Here is a 17,895-nt window from a genome sequence, read left to right as displayed (position 1 = left end):
AAATATCTATTAAGTTATTTGATCTAATGTATAGTTTAAGTCCAAAGATGCCTTTATTTTCTGTCTGGATGATGTGTTAAATGTTTTAAGTAATCCATGAAAATTTAGTTAGGATAATATTCTTTAATGTTTATCATGAAATATAAATTACAAAATAAAAATTATATCTGAAAACAACAACTACATAAATATATTTAATTAGAATTGTTGTATGTGCTGATATGGATAACAGCATAGTAATTTCTGTTTAAATAGAGACTTGATATAAAATATTTAATAAGAATAGGTTTTATTTAAAAGATCAATTGTAATCACAATAATATATTTTTTTCTTAATAGGTGACCTTAAATGATTGCCATTCAAAATCGACTAAGCATCATTTTTGCATGACTACTGTAAAAGGATAACTTGACAAAAACCGGTTCCTTTTTGAAGTTCACAATTTGGACCCTGTTTCAGAAAGCAGGTATAGTTTATCTTTTGTTAATCTGCTTTTAAAATTGAAAAGAATGTTGAAGGGGTAAAGAACATAAAACCTATATGTTTCATTTATGGAAATCCTGAACAATACCTCAATATATTAAAGCTTAAATTTTATATACTCAAAATAAGTGTTTTATCTTTGAATTGAAAAAGACCTTAATTGAGTCACTACGCACAAACACTAAAAATATTCTTGAAATAATATCAAGGTGAAAAACAGTAAAATATTTTCTTTACTAAAGTTTTAATTTGATAATAAGAATGACAAGTGCACACATATGAGTTAATTTGCTGTAAACAATAAGAGGAACAATACTCTTATGTAGTCTCCTGTTTCATAATATCTTCCTCAATAAACATACAAAATGCTAGTGAATGGGTTTATAATTTTTGACAGCTTCAGTTTGAAGGCAATTCCATTGTATAAGCCAGAAGTTATGGTCAATAAAAGTTTGCGTCATTCCACCTTAATAGGGAATCTGCCAAATGAAAGTGACGTTTATGCTCTTTTCTCAGCAGCTCCACACTCTTATGTGCTTATAAAACAACCAAAATTATTAAATGTAAATTCAAACTATTTTGAGTGAAAGTGACCATTGCATACCTTAATAATAGTCCTTTAAATACATTCATTAAAATATTTTAGAATACACCTGGACAGTTTGGCTCAGCAGTTAGAGTGTTGGCCTGCAGTACAGAGAGATCCGGGTTCGGTTCCCGCTAAGGGCGCGTACTTCAGTTGCAGTTTGTCCCTGGCCCTGGTTGGTCGTCTGGGTGGCAGCCACCCGATGTGTCCCTTTCACGTCGATGTTTCTCTCTCTTGCTTCCTCTCCCTTCCTCTCTATCTGAACAAAAAATGGAAAAATGTCCTCGGGTGAGGATATAAAATAAAATTAAAAAAATTTTAGAATACAAAATTTGATGTTTAATATTCACAGTTAAGTGGGCATTCATAGATTTTCTTAAATTAAACCCACAGTGTGCTACTTACATGAATATTTATGTTGTATTTTAGATAATCAACCAAGGATGTCAATTAATTTTGGATATATAATTATATTTGTCTTCTAATTATTTGTAAAATATTGACAATATCACACTCGAATCCAAGGCTGCCATATATCTGCCCTCTAATATGTCAAGTTAATTTAAGTTAATTGATTCAACATATTGGGAAGTATTTTTCTCAGCCTGTTCTTTGCTTTCTATTTTGTCAGTCTTAATTAGAGTTAAGGAATGTGACTAAATCTAAATTTGCGAGCAGTTCTGTAGGAGAGTGTAAGAGTCAAGGGTTTGACCAATGTGATTTTACTTTATACTAATCATGCCCGGACCCTGGAAGGTCACTGCAGAAACTTTTACATTTTAAGTATCTTTTATTCATTACATTAAATCATACTAGTTTGTCATTTTCATTGAAAGCCCGAACTGCACCAGGTATCCTTAAATTAATTTTGTGGAGAAAAAAATCCCATAAATTTTACATTTCCTCAAAGACTAGAAAACAAGTGAAGAGAACACATAAGGAAGCAGGTAGACAGTATGATAGTGAATCCTCAAACTATGGGAAAGAGTGAGTTCCCCATAAATTAATCCATTGCTATGTTCTAATATTAGTTTTTTAAGCCAAATTTTGCCATCATAGTGATCTCAGAATAAGTTACATGTAGAAAATAAAATTAAGATAATGATTTGTATTCTGTCTAGAAATAATGTATATACATTTTGGAAGATATTTCATATATCTGTGAATACCAGAAATAAATCATATGTAGACACCTTAATTGAATTTTGGTTTATTTATGGTTCTTGTGACATTTTCAAAGAAAGACAACTGAACACAGCATAGCAGCTGTAGGTAAGAGGATTTGGGATCTAATGCTTACTTCCAGATGGATGACAGATATGCAATTTAAATGTATGGTTAGACATATCAACAGATGGAAATAGAATGGAGTGAATGTCTTTGCCACCTGTGAATTGGTGCATTCTATCAATTACCAACGAATTATATTAAATTAAAGTAGTTCAACAGAACTCTAATTAATTTTTGAGAAGAGACTTTTTGTCACCCTATTAATAAGTCTACATTTCTAGTTGCGGATATAGAGCTTGCTTAACAGTACAGGGAACCTATAGAAGCAGGTGTGGCAGAGTGTAGTTCAGCCTTGTCATGTCACTCCTGTTATTGCTCTGCCCAACTAATTGAAAAGCATATGGGTAAACTAGGAAGCAGTTGAGACAAGCAAGACAGACTGAGCACTTCAAAAAGATGTAAGTGAATTAGAATTGATGAATCTTGTGACAGTGGATTCACAGTGTCACTTTAAATAAAACTCCATTTCATTCATGTACTTGTACCTAATCTGTTCCCACAACTACTCAAAACATTGATGGAGACACTGACAGTTTCATCTTGACACAATCAACTAAATTCCTGCTATAATAAAAGGCAACATATATTAAAAGGGGTCCTTAGTTCAGCCTCTGAGAATGAAATGGCTCACTCAATAATTAACACAATTCTGTCCAGTAGGTGTTGGCTCAGTTCCAAGAGAAAGAACTTTGTTCCATTAGAGAAGCACCTAAGTGGCTCTAGGTTTACAGATTTTCAGAACTGGCAGGATTTTTATCACTTGATGAAATAAACAAGCAAAAAAACCCACCCTCTATTGCTTAGTATTAATGTATACAACTACAGAGTGCTACAACTGAAAGAAATAAGAGTCGGGTGTTCTCCCAATCTCAAAACTGGAAAAGTTAATTTAGATCCTTAGTGGTCTTGAAAATTTTGTAGAAATTGGAAAGAAAGAAAAAAAATTTTATGCTTATGTAGGTTGTTACATTGTGTTAGAATATTAACAGCCCTGCTATTTCCTATAATGTTTATAGTGTGGTATCCTGAATTGACAACATAAAGGAATGGGGGAGGGGTGTTCCATGGAGATAGTTTTTGCTGAATATTAGAAACAATTTGTAATATTTGTAGTGTTTACAATGGTCCTTCAAGGATAGTATGTTCAAATAAATGGGAATGTACAATTTATTTTTTTTTAAATTTATTTACTTATTTTTGTTACAGATGTTTCTCCTTTTCCCCCCACTTATTCCCCCCTCTTCCTCCCTCCCCACCCTGTTGTCCATGTCCATTGTTCATACATACATGCATATAAGTTCTGTGGTTTATCTCTCCCCCACCCCCCTCTTCAGAGAATTGTCAGTTTGTACCCCACTTCTACCTCTCTAGGACTACCCCGTTCCTCAGACTGTTATGTTCATTATATTCCACAAATAAGTGAGACCATGTGATATTTGTCTTTCTCTGCTTGGCTTGATTCACTTAGGATAATACATTTCAGATCCCCCCATGTCGTCTCAAAGGATAAGAAAACATTCTTTCTTAAAGTTGCATAGTACTCCATTGTGTATATGTACCACTGCTTTTTTTTATCCATTCGTCTACTGATAGACATTTGGGCTGTTTCCAGATCTTAGCTATTGTAAAGAGTGCTGCTACAAACATGGGGGTACATATATTCCTTCTGATTGGTGTTTCAGCCTTCTTAGGGTACATTCCTAGAACTGGAATCACTGGGTCAAATGGAAGTTCAATTGTTAATTTTTTGAGGTAACAACGTATTGTTTTTCATAGTGGCTGCACCAGTCTGCATTCCCAACAACAGTGTACCAGAGTACCCTTTTCTCCACACCCTCACCAACACTTGTTGTTTGATGATTTGTTGATGGCAGCCATTCTGACAGGTGTGAGGTGATACCTCATTGTTGTTTTAATTTGCATCTCTCTGATGATTAGTGATGATGAGCATTTCTTCATATGTCTCTTAGCCATTTGTATGTCCTGTTTGGAGATGTGTCTGTTTAGTTCCTCTGCCCATTTTTAATTGAGTTCTATGTCTTCCTTTTGTTGAGCTGTATAGCACTCTATATATATTGGAAATTAACCCCTGATCTGTTATATCATTGGCAATTATGCTCTCCCATACAGTGGGTTGCCTTTCCATTTTGATGATTGTATCTTTTGCTGTGCAGAAGCTTTTGAGTTTGATGTAGTCCCATGTGTTCATTTTCTCCTTTATTTCCGCTGCCTTAGGTGATGTATCAGTGAAAATTCTGCGTATGATGTCTAAAATTTTCTTGCCTACAGTTTCTTCTAGGATTTTTATGAATTCATGACTCACATTTAAGTTTTTTATCCATTATGAGTTTATTCTTGTGTAGGGTGTAAGTTGATGGTCTAGTTTTATTTTTATTTTTTGCATGTAGCTGTCCATTTTTCCCACAACCATTTATTAAAGAGGCTGTCTTTACTCCACTATATGCTCTTGCCAACTTTGTCAAATATTAATTGAGCATATTGTCTAGGGTCCACTTCTGGGTTCTCTATTCTGTTCCACTGGTCTATATATCTGTTCTTGTGCCACTACCAGGCTGTTCTGATTACAGTGGCTTCGTAGTATAACCTGAAATCTGGTAATGTGATTCCTCCTACTTTGTTCTTCTTTTTCAAGATTGCTGTGGCTATTTGAGGTCTTTTCTTTTTTGTTCCATATAAACTTTTGGAGTGTTTGTTCTAGTGTTGTGAAATATGTCGTTGGTACCTTGTTGGGGATTGCATTGAATCTATAGATTGCTTTGGGTAGTATGGGCATTTTAATGATGTTGATTCTTCCAATCCATGAACAAGGTATATGCTTCCACTTTTTCATATCTTCCTCAATTTCTTTTTTCAATGACCTGTAGTTTTCTGTGAATAGGTCCTTTATTTCTTTGGTTAAGTTTATTCCTAGGTATCTTAATTTTTTTTTTTTTTTTGCTGCGATGGTAAATGGGATTGTTTATTTAGTTTCTATTTCTGTGCATTCATCATTGGTGTATAAGAACACCATTGATTTCTTGACTTTAATTTTGTATCCTGCTACTTTTCCAAATTCATTTATTAAGTCTAGTAAATTTTTGATGGAGTCTTTGGGGTTTTCTACATGTAGTATCATGTCATCTGCAAATAATGAGAGTTTCACTTCCTCCTTTTCCATTTGGATCCCTTTTATTTTTTTCCTCCTGTCTGATTGCTGTGGCTAAGACTTCCAGTACTATGTGAAATAAAAGTGGCAAAAGTGGGCATCCTTGCCTTGTTCCTGTTCTTAAGAGAAATGCTTTTAATTTTTTGCCCATTGAGTATGATGTTGGCTGTAGGTCTTTCACATATGGCATTTATTATGTCGAGATATGATCCCTCTCTTCCCAGATTGCTGAGTGTTATTATCAGAAATGGATGCTGGATTTTGTCATAATGTTTTTTCAGCATCTATTCATATGATCATATGATTTTTATCCTTCATTTTGTTTATGTTCATTTATTGATTTGCAAATATTTTACCAGCTTTGCATCCTGGGATGAATCCTACTTGGTCATGGTGAATAATTTTTTTGATGTATTGCTGGATTTGATTTGCTAGTATTTTGTTCAGGATTTTGGCATCTATGTTCATCAGGGATATTGGTCTGTAGTTTTCTTTTTCTTTTTTGTAGTGTAATTTTCTGGTTTTGGAATTAGAATTATGCTGGCCTTATAAAATGAGTTTCAAAGTCTTCCTTTTTCTTGAATGTTTTGAAATAGTTTGAGGAGAATAGGTATTAGTTCTTCTTTGAATGTTCGGTAAAATTCCCCCATTAAGCTCTCCAGGCCTGGGGTTTTGTTTGCTGGGAGAGTCTTGATTACCTCTTCAATTTCTTCGGTTGTTATTGGTTTGTTCAAGTTTTCTATCTCTTTTTGATTCAGTTTTGGAAGACTTTGTGTTTCTAGAAATTGGTCCATTTCGCTTAGGTGTCGAATTTGTTGCCATATAATTGTTCATAATATTTGTTAATAATCCATTGTATTTCTGTGATGTCACTTATTATCTCTCCTTTTTCATTTCTGATTTTGTGTATTTCGGTTCTCTCTCTTTGTTTCTTGGTGAGTCTAGCTAAATCAATCTTGTTTATCTTTTCAAAAAACCAGCTCTTTGTTTCAATGATCCTTTGAATTGTTTTTTTGTTCTCCATGTCATTTATTTGTGCTCTGATCCTTACTATTTCCTTTCTTCTACTTGCTCTGGTTTTTTTGTTTTGTTTTGTTTTCTTTCTAGTTTTTAAGTTGTGAGGTTACATATTCTGTTAGAAATTGTTCTTCTTTTTGAGGTAGGCCTATAGTGTTATGAACTTCTCTCTGAGAACTGCTTTTACTGCATCTCATAGATTTTGTGTTGTCCTGTGTTCATTTTCATTGGTTTCCAGGAAGTTTTTAATTTCTTTCTTGATCTCCATGGTAACTTATTCATTGTTCAATAACATGCTGTTTAGTCCTTATGTTTTCAAATTTCTTTGCATGTTTTGTTGCAGTTGATTTTTAGTTTCATGCCATTGTGATCTGAGAAGATGCTTGATATGATTTTAATCTTCTTAAACTTGTAGAGACTTAGTGTGTGTCCTAACATGTGGGCTATCTATAAGAATGTCCCATGTGCACTGGAGAAGAATGTGAATTCTCCAGTTTTGGGGTATAATTCTCTGTAGATATCTACTAAATCCATTTGATCTAGCACTTCATTTAGAGTTTGTGTTTTTTTGTTTTCTAGAAGATCTATCCAGTGAAGTCAGTAGAGTGTTGAAGTTCTCTACTATGATTGTATTGCTATCAATTTCTCCTTTCAAGTTCTCCAAAGGATTTTTAATATATGTTGGTGTTCCTATATTGGGTGCATATAAGTTTACCAAGGTTATATCTTCCTGTTGGACAGATCTTTTCAATATTATGTAGTGGCCTTCTTTGTCTCTAATTATGTTCTTTACTTGAAATCTACCTTATCAGATATGAGTATTGCTACCCCAGCTTTTTTTTTTTTTGCTTTCTATTTGCTTGAAAAAAATTTTTCAAACCCTTTACTTTCAACCTATGTGAGTCTTTTGTTGTGAGGTGAGTCTCTTGTAAACAACATACATGTCAGTCATGCTTTCTTATCCAGTCAGCTCCTCTGTGTCTTTCTATTGGAGCATTCAAACCATTCTCATTTAAGGTGATAATTTATATGTACTTATTTATTGCCATTGTTGTTTAGTTGTGATTCTATTTTTCTTCCTATTTCTTCTACTAAGTACAGCATTTCTTTTAGGATATCTTGCACTGCTCGTTTGGTGCTAATATGTTCCCTTAGCCTTTTTTTTTTTTTTTTTTTTTGGTCTGGAAAGCTATTTATTTGACCTTCTATTTTGAATGATAGCCTTGGATTCAGATCCTTGTTTTTTTCATGACCTTGATTACTTCATGCCACTCCCTTCTGGCCTGTAGTGTTCCTGTTGAGACGTCAGCTGAGAGCCTTATGGGGTTTCCTTTGTAGGTAACCTGTTGCTTATTCCTTACTGCTTTTAGGATTCTCTCTTTGTCTTTAATTTTTGGCATTTTAATTACTATGTGTCTTGGTTTGGGCCTGTTTGGGTTCTTCTTACTTGGGGATCTCTGTGCTTTTGAACTTGAATGCCTTCTTCCTTCACCAAGTTAGGAAAGTTTTCTGTCACTATTTCTTCAAATATATTCTCTAACCCTTGCCCATTTTCTTCTGCTTCGGGGACTCCTATGATGTGAATGTTATTACATTTCCAGTTGTCCCACAATTCTCTTAAGCTGTCTTCCTGTTTTTTAATTATTTTTTTTTTCTTTTGGTTTTCTGATTGGTTGATTTTTTTCAACCTGTCTTCTAATTCACTTCTGATCCAGTCCTCAGCTTCTTCTACTCTGCTGTTTAGTCCTTCCAATGTATTCTTAATTTCTGCTATGTCATTTTTTATTTCCACTTGGTTGGTTTTCAATGTTTCTATATCTTTATGCATGTGCTGATGTCCTTACTCATGCTGTTGAGCTTCCTCAAGATCATGGCTCTGAACTCTACTTCTGTTAATATTCTTAGCTGCATTTCATTGATCTTATCTTTGATAGAGTTCTCTTGTTCTTTCATTTGGGATTTGTTTCTTTGTTTCACCATTTTGGCTATCTCAGTGGGTTTTGGAGCCTGCCAAATTTTCCCTGTGGGTATTGGTGTTCTGCTATTTGTGGCTCCCTCTACTGGGTTCGGATGAGCCTGGGTGGGCCCACGTTAAACACCACTGTCAAGTCTTACTTTGCTGGGTATATTTGCAAGCCCAGGAATGGTTCATTTATCCTTTAGCTTTTTCCTGGTGGCTAGTAATCTCAGTTATTCAGTGCCTTGGACTGTAGCCTTGGTGTTCTGCCTAAGAGGATTTCCAGAGGGTGGGATAGTTGCTGATTGTTACTGAGCCTCAATTTTTATTTCTTTGCCTTACCTGGGAAAGGCTGAATCTCTGAGCAGAGGGACTGCTGCTTTTCCCCACAACTCGGGGAAGGAGCACACTGGCCACCGTCCTTTGTGGCTGCAACTCAGCAAAACCTCTGAGTGCCCACCAAATCCCGGGTGTCCTCACAGAGTTCCAGCTCAATCTGCCCTCCCTCTGCAGTAGCCCCCAGGTGAGTGGCTGTGGCTATTTTAGTGCTCTGTCTTGGTTCTCTGTGCTGTGGAGTGGGCTTGGTCTTTATTCCCCAAGAGCACTGCTCATAACTAAGACTGCTGCTGTCATTGGGCTCCCAGCCCACCACCTTCTCGCACCTCTGCAGATCCTACCAGTGTCCCTGGTTATATGGTCCTGTCCTGCTGCTTTTCTGTTGCTTTTTTCTGAGAACTTGTCTTTATTTTAGCTGTAATTCTTATTTGGTTCTGGGAGATCATCTGAGTGGCTTCTTCTTACTCTGCCCCCTTTTTTACATCCTCTAAGCTTACCTAATGCGTAGCTAGGTTGAACAAGCCTCTCTGATGCTCCTGGATCCTGCAGGTCCCACAGGTAACTGGATCGCACAGTCCCTCTGGGGACCAGGCTCTATGCCTATGTTATGGGCTGCTGGGTTGCACAGGCCTCTCTGGTGCTTCAGCACCCCACAGACCTCATGGGTAACTAGATTGTGGAGTCCTGCTGGATTGCACATTCCTTTCTGGTGCTTCAGCATCCCAAAGGCCCTGTGGGTAACTAGATCACGCAGTCTCTGCTGGGTGGCACAGGCCTCTCTGGTGCCTCAGTACCTCGCAGGACACTTGGGTAACTGGATTGCACAGTCCCTACTGGGTGTCACAGGCCTATGTGGTGCCCCTGTACCCTGCAGTTCCCGGAGGCAGGCAGCTGGATAGCACCAGTCTCTCTGGGGCTTGTTCTTCCCACTGCACTTGTGAGCTATTGGACTGCACAGGCCTCTGTGGAGCCCCAGGTCCAGCTGCTCGTGACTGGGTAGTGCTGGTGCCCCGTGGCACTCAACTCCTGCTCAGCTTTTGCTGTAGTTCTTGGGGATGGGTCTCATTTGCTGGTCTGTGCTTCTGCTGCCTGAGGATGGATTTCTGCTCCCCAGCCTCTGTTGCTGGGGGTATATCTTTACTCTGATCGGACTGCTACTGTGGGGTATGGTGCTGGGCTCCGGGCTGTTTGCGGCTTCCGTGACCAGCACCTTGGGAACTCTACTACTGTGCACTGGTCTGTGTTGACACAGATTTTCCACTGATCTGATGGTGCCAGGTGTGCTAGTGGGCTCTGGTTGCTGGTCACTAGCCACTCCCAGTGCCTTTTCCCAGGGAAGACCCAGGATATTCCAAAATGGTGATACCTCCCCGTGGTGCAGAGAGCAGTGCCCTGAAGTGCTGCTTACAGCAGTAACTGGCTGCTCCTGTCCACAGCACAGGAACCTTCTGCTCTGCATCTCTGCACTGCAAGAGTTTGGCCGTCCACCTTCACGTCCACTCACACTCCCTCACATACTCGCTCATGCTCTCACACACTCACCCTCCCTCCTGTCCTGCCCACCGCCATCTTCTGGGAATGTACAATTTTGTAATAGTTAGGAAGGGAGATGGAATAGTCCCTTCCAAAATTGTTGCTTAATAATAAAATTATAATTCATTTTAAGATGTGTTACAAACATCTGTATTTTGCCATTTATAAAATTAGTTACTTAATTTTAACTGTATTTGTAGGTTTGGAGGGAAGATATTATTTTAAAATATTTTATAGGAAAATTTTTTATATAAAGTGTACCAAAATGTCTAGGTATGTTAATCAAAATAGAATGCCTCAAGTAATTTATCAGTTTGAAAAAATAATGCATAATCTCTATCATCTGCCATTTATAGAGGGGGTGGATTGCAGTGGATAACAAGGGGTATCTTTAATACAAGGTTATTTATAGAAGATATGTCAGTGAATTAATATTTCTCAAGTTTATTGCTAAGGATATGAAAGGAAACTAAGTTTACCTAGAGCAAGTAGAGGAAAAAAGCAACATAATACATTTTAGTGAAATGTTATGACAGTGTGCTTACAGATAGAGGTCTTATATACCTTTAGAGGAACAATGCAAGATGTTCACCATTCACAACTTGTAAACATTTCAACAATTCCAGTCATTTGAATGTATGCAAAATACCTCATACATGATACCTACCTAGTAAATAACTTTTATTGAATATTTCTATTGTGAAAGAATTTATTGAAACAGAGAAAATACTGACATTTAGACTGTGTCATTCTTTCCTACACCTTTAAATGCCAAGGGAGACTAAGCATGGAAACAAATGCCAAAATGATTTTTCTGGAGCAGTTTTCAAATATGAGAACATTTCTGTGTGCTCATACGATGGAAACCTTTAGTCTGAATGCTCAGCTTCCTGGCTGCCTCAAAGCTACCCTAACAAAACATAGGAGGGGCTCCTTCTCTACCACTAGATGTTTGAGATTTAGTTTGTCTGTCTGTACTAAGCCTAGTATACAGACAGACAAATGATTACCATGCAGACTTTTCCCTAAACATGATCACATTTGCTGAGTGTATGAGGCAATTTTGACAAATGGAAAATTACAGGTTTTGGAATAAATCAGACCCAGAATTGAAGCTCTCATGTAAGTTTGCTGGCTTTAGAAAGTCGGGCTTAATTTTTATGAACCTCGAGATTTCTTCAGCTTTAAAAAGTGGATACTGTTTCATTTTGCAAGTATATGAGATGTTGATATTAAACATGTTTTTCTATCTGTGTGTCTAAACATAAACACACACACACATATACACATATTTGGAGTTGGGATTCTGGACGGTGTTTAACATGATTGCTATTGTGATAGAATGAGAACAATGTGTTTACCACTGAGTAGAACAAACTTTATTGGGTATCTAGTAAGATTTTTGCGACAGAGAAAAGAAGAAAGAAGAAAGGAGAGCAGGAGGGAGGTAAAGGACACAGGAAAGAAGTACAAAGGAAAGGGAAGAAATCAAGGAAAGAAAAAGAAAACGAATGCTATAGGGAGGAAGGCGGAAGGGAAGGGAAGGGAAGGGAAGGGAAGGGAAGGGAAGGGAAGGGAAGGGAAGGGAAGGGAAGGGAAGGGAAGGGAAGGGAAGGGAAGGGGAAAGGAAAGGAAAGGAAAGGAAAGGAAAGGAGAAAGGGAAGGAGAAAGAGAACTAAAAGAAAGAAAGAGGAATAAATAGAGGGAGGGAAAAAGAGAGAGGAGGGGCAGAAGAGAAAATATAGATATGGTCCTTTTTCTTGTCACATAGTATTTGCATTCTAGGGCTGGTGTAGGATATAAGATGAACAGTGAAGTGGTTCATTTGCCATAAATTATTAGAAAATGAAATATTTTTTAAAAAACCACTCCTAGTCATGATCTACAACATTGATTATATAATACTCTGATGGATTTTGTGTTGGCACATTGCACTATTTCCTCATTCTTATACTCTCCAGTATATTAGAGGACCTGGGGGCCTATTAACTGCATTTCTCTGAAGACCTGTCCCTGAGATTTAGGATTAGGTGCCAATCAATAAGATTTATGGGCTATTGAAGGTATAAGAGAATTAGAAGTCTTATCACTGTCCTTCCAGCGACAGTGGCCCTGGATGTTTTTCTTGGAATCATCTGTGTCCATGCTGGAAGCTATGATCCCTGGGGGCAGTTATCTATAGTTACATTGTTTCTAACTCTTTCAAAGCTAGCAGTTAACTGAAAATTTATCAGTGGTCTTTTCTTACATTTGTTCTTTGATCCTTCTAATAGTTTCCAAGCACCTAATGTATGAATCCATTTCTGTTTGAAATACCATGAGTTTTCTTTTTATTTTCTTGACAGGTAAAGAATATGTTTAAACAAACAATCCCAAAATAAGCACATATACAGCCCAAATATATACAAAAAACAAACGAAATGCATAAAAACATAGATATATTATGTTCATTGATAGGTAGACTCAATTTCAAAAATGTATCAATTTTCCCTCAATTAGTTTTATTTTTGTGTAATTTCACAACTAAGATAGTGTGTTAATTGGACAGGGTAGACTACTGAGATAGACCTCTGAAATAAAATAGCACAGAAAATGTTCTATGTCTCTGTAAAAACTTGTTAAACAAGTGATATATTGCTGCAGATCAGTGGAGAAAGAATGTACTATCCCATAAGTTATTCTAGTAAAATACATTATCCATAAGAAAAATATTTAAATAAAATCAGATCTTTAAGCATTCCAAGCTAAACTACAAACAAACTCCACTTAGATTTAAAACATAAACTTAAATGGAAGAATTTTAAACATTAGGAAGAAAACATGCTAATAATTGTATTACCTCAACATAGAGAAAAATATTTTTAACCATGAAAAGCAGTCTGAAAACAAACAAAATGACAGATGTGACTACAGTTTTTAAAAGGAAAGAAAATAAGATTATGGTGAAATGTCTTGGTACCCATACTTTTAATAGCTCTCTTTTGCTTGTAAAATAAAAAACAGACTCTGATGCTGGCAATCAGTACTTTCACAGATGTGCTGTAGAATAACTTTCCAAGTTAGCATTTTACCAATGTGCTCAATTGCACTATTGTCTGTAACTCTTCACCTTTTTCTGGATCTGTATTATTTGCCATGTGACTTCCCAGTTCTTCTAAATGTGAGTCAAATATAGTATTACTTGCCCTTTAACTTTGGGCTTAGCTATGTGACTTGCTTTGGTCATAGAATGAGGCAAAAGTAATGGTTCATCAGCCCTATAGTTAGGCCTTAAGATATGTTTCATATTTCCACTAATCCTGTGGCTCTTTTCCCATTCACCAAGAACATAAGGAGGAAAAGAGATATGTGGAGTAAATCCACCCCAGGTAAACCATCCCAGCCAAGACTAGCCTTAATTAGCCACCCAGTATAAACGAGTGATAATATATCTTTGCTGCTCTAAACTTGGAGATAGGGGATGGTTTGTTATGCAGCCGTGGCTGACTGATATCACAATTATCCAGAAAGAAATTTATGTTCCACTTATTCTTGATAGTCATTGTCCCTAAATATGCATTTCACTGCCCTTTCAAATTCCACTGGTATTAACCCTAGTTGGCATGCATTATTCCTCCAGTTTTTTCTCTTTTCATGTTCAAGATCAAGATAAAATACTCTTTCTACAATACATTTCAGTTTCTTTGTGTATGAAATGAAAGAAATATGCTTCATACTATCATCAATATTTGTTAGTTTTATTTTTTATATAGTACTTTTAAAAGTTAGACACTTTAATTTTACACTAAGCTCTACCTTCCATTGAATTTTACACATAGTGTATTCTTAATATCTAAACCAAAAATGTACAAATAATAATTGATATAAATGATATTCATTGTTATAAAGACAGATGTTTATATTACATAGAGAAATTAATTTCACTCCAAAATTCTTCTTCCAGATTTGTTTTCCCTTACTTTTCTATGGGGAGAGAGTTGAAATCAAATAAAATGAGTTGAAGATCATGCCTCTACAGATGTTAAGAAATCTTTAAATGATGATCGACCATCCTCAGGGCTAATGTGTAAAAACTGGGAAGTAGAAAATCCCTACAGCTAATCTATGGAGAGTTAACAAATTAGACTCCGAGCAGTAACGATTACACTGTAAATGGTTTGCTAGTGACAGTATTATGCCTTAGTAAACTTTTATAAAATGTGATGTCATTTCATGAATGATATACTTCACTTAGCACAATAGCACTTCTTTTTTTCTTTGAAAATATTTTTATTTTCTTGGATCATAACTTAGAAATTGGTACTGCTATATGCTTTTCAGTAATTAGTTCATATGTAGAAGACATGAAAAATTGTCCACAAATTTTCTCTGGTAGCTTTTAAATTGCACACAAGGCACCAGATTTTGTAATTACTTAGTCAATTGTAGTCCATAACCGGGTTTGCAATTTTAATTTTTTTTTAATTATGCTATTAATTTATCACTACATTAAGCAAGTTAATATATTTACTTTACAAACCATTTTTTTCTTACCTAATTTTCTTCTGTCATGTTGAGGATGGGAGGAGCACTTGTAGTAAAAAGCTGTTGCTCACACATGTTCAGGTGAGTTGGGGACTATGCTTGCACATATGATGCAATAGATAGGTTTCAGGAGAATAAAGAGGCTTAATATTTGCAGTTGCTTAAAGTTACTATAAATGTTCTCTTTTTTTATGCTTTCTGGAATGGTGTAAATCTGTAAGAGTTAGCTTGATCCCCATTTCATAAATTTAGCCTACAGACAATATCTCTGTTGTGCTAAATACTTCATACCACCTATGTGTTTTTCAAGTAGATACATTATTAAAATAATTAAACATTTCATCAGGACGTACATCCTGAATATAACTTTTAACATTAAAAAATATTTTATATTAAGCTAGCATGTGGAATGGAAGGTATGAAAGGCTCTCTGAGGTTTATTTGGGATAAAGAAGAAGGTGAAAAATGACCCTTGTGTTTATATGTCACTATAGCACATCATTCTAAGATTTCAGTGATGCATAACAGTAGAAATAACAGAGATGAGTACAATAGACTTTTCCATAGACTGAGTTTTCCAGGTCATTTAATCCTCTCTAGTGTCTTCAGAACACTCCAACCGAGTTAATGATAACAGATTGTCACATTATTGTCCTCATGATCACCTGTTTGGGTAGAAGATAAAAAATGCTATGCTCCCAGAGCTTTGGGTAATAATATAGTGATCATCAACTCATCATATTCCTCTCTCTCTCTCTCTCTCTCTCTCTCTCTCTCTCTCTCTCACACACACACACACACACAGACACACACACACAGAGTGATATGAATTGTTGTGTTGTGTCATTTCATTAGAAACTAGAGCATAAACTCTGAAGAATGAAATCAAGAGCTGAGAAATAAAGATAAGCAAGAAAGGCCAAAATACGCAAGGCTTAAGTGATAAAAGGCTTGATGTCTTTTCCTCTCAGAATTTCTCAGACTTTTACTCACAACCATGGAAGCAATTTTCACAGAAATGGTTGTCTGGCTTCCCAGTTCATGACAGATTAAAAACAGAACGTGAGAAGATAGCTCCATCTTGCACCAACTTCCCTCTGAGGTTGCACATAGAACATGCTTGAGGATTGTTGCACCAAAGAGATAGGAAAGTGCATTAAATGTGTCCTTCATTGGTCTCACTGATTGAAGGTTAACTTTTGGAGAATTAAATCCTGGGGCCATTTTTGGCTGCCCTGTGTTGGCTGACAAAGCTTCCATGGTTGCAGAGAAAGCCTTGAGACAGAGAAGCAATGATGCAATGCAGACCCAGAAGGAGAGAAAGTGTCAGTGAACACAGGAACTGTCCTCTGCAGCTGCAGGTGAACTGAGGGATTAGGGATTGGAAATTACCAGCATCTCCTATTGAGGTGTAATTAAAATCTGGTCAGATTCTCTGAAAACATAATAATTCCTACAACAGATTTTTTTCAAAGAATGGGTGAGCCTTCTTCACCCTTACCTTAGACTTGGGCTAAAAGTAACTTGATTTTAGATTGATTCTGTGATTTAATTTATTGGACAGACATGTCTGCTTACACATAATGAAGTCAACAAATATGAACTAATTTATTGAATTTAGTATGTAAAACACTGAGACAATTCAGTCAAAAATATCAATGGATTTTATCTATTAGGTATAAAGAGTCAAATACATTGTTTAACAGAATTGTCACCTTTTTGTAATATATTAATATCATCTCATATTTTTTTAAAAATTATTGTTGAAAGTATTAGAGATGTCCCCCTCCCTGCCCCATATTGACCCCCCTCCTCCCCACTCCCACATCTCTCCTTCACCACACTATTGTTTGTCCATTGGGTATGCATATACGCATGTAAGTTCTTTGGCTTATCTCCTCCCGTTCCTCCCTCTCCCCTTTCTCCTGAGGTTCTTCAGTCTGTTCCCTGCTTCCATGTCTCTGGATCTATTTCATTCATTAGATTCCACATAAAAGTGAGAACATGTGATACTTGTCTTTCTCCGACTGGCTTATTTCGCTTAGCATAATACACTCCAGGTCCTTATATTTTAGATGGAGAACCTGAGCGTAATTAGAGCACTCAGAGTTGCTTAAATGACATGGTGTTACACCATGCAAGACAGGGTAAAAACTATAGTGGAATCCTTACCTAATATTTATTTTATCATTTGTCTTACATTCCCCTTTGCTATTACTTATATTGTGGAAAATAATAATTTTTCTATTTACATCAAAAGTTTATTTATGTCTATGAACTAAACAATTAAGAATAAGAACTAGGTACAGAAAAAAGAAAAATATGACAATTATGTGCTAAGAGGGTGACTAGCTTAGGGGTACAATTTCTATAATCATTACAAAGTCTTAAGTTGTAACTAAATATTGTAATAACTATGTTTTGTATACTTTATGTTTATACTTTAAAATTTAAGTTGACTTAGAAAGTTACTTTAACTTAGTCCTTAAGGACAATCATTTTAAAATCCTGTGGGGATACTTACAGAGCATTTGTTAATACCTTTTGGAGCTAGAAGGGAAATCATAGTGTAAGTTCTTGATAATTTTTCTATGTAATTTGTTTTGAGACAGGCAGTGTATTGTCTTTTCTAATATTTAGCTGTATGACAAATGAGGATAAGCAAAATCTTTGAAAAGGCTTTTTGAAATGTGTATTCTACATATAGAATTTAAATTAGTTTATAGAATTACAGTAAAAATATTGTTACTTTTTCAGGAATATCTAGTTATTTTCTGCTTGAGGCCTTTTAAAGAATAAAGATGATAATATTTGAGAAATATTTTTAGGAATAGCTAAATGTGTAATGTAAAGAATCATTTCTGTGTTCTATAAAAAGTTAAATTAAAAAATAAGATAATAACACTACACTAAATTAGTTTTCCTTACAATTAAATGACTACTATCATATAAAAATTGGCCTAATTATTTAACTGTAGTATACACTTTCAGGGTATTGTATG

At 35.8% G+C, this 17,895-nt stretch overlaps 1 protein-coding gene across 1 annotated transcript in view; it reads left to right on the top strand.

Moving 5' to 3' along the window:
- The first annotated feature begins 352 nt into the window (after positions 1 to 352).
- Positions 353 to 17,895, top strand: part of CNTN5 (contactin 5) — a 900,389-nt gene continuing 882,846 nt past the window's right edge. The window contains exon 1 of the mRNA XM_036258335.1: positions 353 to 467. The gene's annotated coding sequence lies outside the window, so the exon portion shown is untranslated. The remainder of the gene's footprint in view (positions 468 to 17,895) is intronic.

The sequence above is a fragment of the Molossus molossus genome, unplaced genomic scaffold (assembly GCF_014108415.1).
Source record: "Molossus molossus isolate mMolMol1 unplaced genomic scaffold, mMolMol1.p scaffold_m16_p_13, whole genome shotgun sequence".
In the NCBI taxonomy this organism is placed as follows: Eukaryota; Metazoa; Chordata; class Mammalia; order Chiroptera; family Molossidae; genus Molossus; species Molossus molossus.
Note: the sequence above shows the minus strand (reverse complement) of the source record. Positions and strands in the feature narration are given on the sequence as shown.